Raw genomic sequence first — 3,399 nt, 5'->3', positions numbered from 1 at the left:
ATGTCCTAAGACATTAGTCGGTGACCGACCGAAGTTCTTACTTAGGCTTTTCATTCCAAAATTGCACAGACTCTCCCATTGGGGAAAAAAGAGTTGTGCAATGGCTATACAACCGTCATGAAAAAGACATGAGGCCAATGGCCGGATGGTTATACAATTTTGTAAATTCGCCTGCTCCAATGTGGAACATGGCGTCCGGTAACACCCCTCCGAGTGCAATCGTCGCAGAAAGCACTCTTATCGTTTGCTTTATGTACACATGCAGGCGGAAAAAAATTGAACGACCTCATTGGTCAACTCATAGCCGCCTGAACTGGATAATCTAAAAAACGACCGTCTTCGGGAACTGGATAACCAAAAAACATCAGCCGGTGACCGATCGAATTCTTTTCGTTTTTAAGTTGCACCAATTCTCCCGTTTGGGGCAAAAGAGTTGTGCAATGGCTATGCAATCTCTACCTAGACGGACAAACACCGTTTGGTTAGTGACTGGAACGCCTGTTGGTGTACGGCTGTGCACTTGGTTTGGGGCAATCACTACTGTGATTGATTGACTTACAAACTCATCATGCTCTTTGCAGCATCAGACGTTCCCAAGTCAATCAATCAACTCCATTTGAAACCAACCACACAGCTGTCCAGGGGCAAGGACAACCGGCTTTTGATAAGCTAGGCAAAAAATCGTCGCATGCTTTTGATAAGTTAGGCAAAAATCAGGCATATACGCAAAAAGGCAAAAAACAAAATCCAAACGCAAACGCAAACGCAAAATAATCAAAACCGACTTAGTCAGTGCATTAATTAAAAGTCCACCCAACCAAACGGTTGTATTGGATCAAAATGTTAGCCGGACCCCGTCCGGGAAAAGAGAAATTGTTGATTAACCCGGCTCCTCAGCCGGTAAAGTACAAGGATACTAGGCACGTAGGCCGGAAAAGCAAGTTTTTGGGATAATGCCGCAGATAAACGAAATAAAAAATAAAAAGGTTGGCATACTGCCGCTGAAATTACTTCTGGCCCGCAGGTGGCTCCTCCTGGTCCTCTTCCTCATCATCTGAGGGAATCTCATGCGCTTCACCAGGACCGGGTAGCTCAGGCGCGGGAAGCTCAGTGTTGGCGTTGGCCCAAGCGTCGAAGGACTCAGGCTCTAGCTCACCTTTCTCTCTCAAGTACACCACGTCTTCGGCATACCTGTGAGCTAGTGCCTAGATGCCATACTCCTTGTCTGGGTACAAGGCAGCCCAGGCGATCTTCATTCTGGCATCGTTGTCAGCAACGATTTCAGCAACCAGGCGGTTTTGCTCCGCCTCCAGAGTTGCTGAAAAGTTTATCTGAGCCTGGGCAGCCTCCTTCTCCAGCTTCTGAACCTTGGTTTTCAAGTTGGTGTTCTCTTCAGAAACACCTTGGAGTGTGCCAAGGTCCGCTTGGGCCTTCTTGAGCGCCTCATCAGCTTTCTTGAGGCCCTCATCCGCCTGCTTCTGAGCCTCCTCCGCCTTCTTCTGAGCCATCTCTGCGTCGCTCACCCGCTGGTTGGCCGTCTTCAGATCCGCCTCCAGCTTCTGGATTTTCGACGCATGTGTCATGATGATTGCTTTAGTTTCAAGTTCATTTACGATAGTGGAGTATAAAGCAACATTATCAGCGTCTGTGGCAGACTTCTTGGCCCTTTTTACCTCTTCCCGTTTGCGGGTATAAGGACGCTTAAGCCCGTCTACCCGCAGCAGAGCCTGCAAAAGAAAATCAAGTTAGTATTGCAGGCGGAATAAAGCACTTAGGAAAATGTTTCAAGTATCTTACCTCAGCCAGAAGGGACAAGATCCGTTCCATGTTGAACGTCTCTATCCCAGGGATAGCGTCCTTGTCCTTCCTGTTCACTGCCTCCAGCATGGCTTTAGCATGCCTCTGGACGTCTGGCCAGCGAGGAGATTGATCTGCACCATAATCAATAGGTGATGAGTGCGAAATTAAGGCAGCACCTATCTGTTGCCGACCGTTTGAGGATGACATCTGTTGGGAGTGGGATTTCACTCGCAAAGGTCATCCCAGCTCAGGCGGGGATTCAAATGGGTTCTTACCTTTAGAGCCGGCCAACCGAGAGACGCTTGCAGGCGTGGTGAACCCCCCGGTTGCTGATAGGGGGTTGGCGAGGTCAAGGCCCAGACCGCCGCCTACCCTCTCATTTCGCCCCCCTATCCGCATCTGATTTTTCCCGGCTGAGGCGCCAGGAGTCATGGCGGAGCTGGACTTTTTGGTCTTGTTGGGGGTGGAGGCGGATTCCTCCCTGGCCAGTTTGAGATCTTTCTCAAACGTCTTCCCTACCTCTCCTCCCTGTGAAAATAACCAAGTTAAAGTTAGCATCCGGAGAAAGTAAACTTTGAGGCCAACCTAAGAGAGAGTCAGGTGTTTTTACCTTGGCCCTAACCGCAGCCGCCTGTTTTTCCGCAAGCTCCTTGCGGATGGTGGCAGAGGACCGCTTGGGTGTCTTCTCAGTCGGCAACATGTTCAGAGCTTCTTCTGCAAAAAAGAAAAAAGTTGATTAATATATCATCAAGCAATCTTGATACAAAAGTACTACAGGCGGATGTGAATTCAGACGCATACGTTTGGTAAACATATTTCCTAGCCCGCAGGCGGCTAAGAAACACTCATCCCTGAGCTAGGCGCTCTTAGGGATCCAGTTCTTATGGACTTTTATTGTCTCCCCGGTTGACAAGGTTGCGTCTGTGAGGCCGAAAAAGTCTGCCTCAATTATTTTGTCGAAGTCCTCATCCGGGATCCGGGGAAGACAGCACTTCCGGCCTATCAGTTCGGGATTCTTATTGTATTGGTGGAACTCATAGTTCTCCCGCTTGCTAGGAGCCGTCAGCAGGTAGAACCTGTGCTTCCAGCTGTCAAATTTCAAGACCTTGTCTAAGGTCATCATGTATTGGGGATACGTGGTTAAAGTGTACCACGCCCTCCAGCCGCCTGGGCTTCGGCTAAGATAATGCATCTTAGCAAAAGCCTCCCAGCCGGGATGGAGCCCCTGGAATTCGCAGGCGGCAACATACCCCAAGATGTTTGCCCAAGAATTGGGGGTAAGTTTCCAGACTCCGAGGCCGTAGCCTCTCAAGATTGCCTTCACCGCCTGGTGAAGGGGAAAGCGAAGACCGGCCTTGAACGCCCCCTCATAACAGCCGAAGTAGCTGTTGGAGTTCTGTTGATCGTCTTCCCAGGCGATGGTGCCGTTCTCAGGAGGCACTCTGATTTTGTACCCGTCTCCTAACGGGTGCATTTTTTTAAATCGTTCTAGGTTATCCTCCATGTGACCCCTATATTTAGCAGAGACGTGGATTTTGAAGGGGTCGTCCTTTTCACTCCACTTCTTCCTCTCCTCCTCCTCACTATCCTCAAGCGGTG

Source organism: Chenopodium quinoa, unplaced genomic scaffold (assembly GCF_001683475.1).
Source record: "Chenopodium quinoa cultivar QQ74 unplaced genomic scaffold, ASM168347v1, whole genome shotgun sequence".
NCBI lineage: Eukaryota > Viridiplantae > Streptophyta > Magnoliopsida > Caryophyllales > Amaranthaceae > Chenopodium > Chenopodium quinoa.
The sequence above is the reverse complement of the archived record's forward strand: the minus strand, read 5'-3'. Positions refer to the sequence as shown.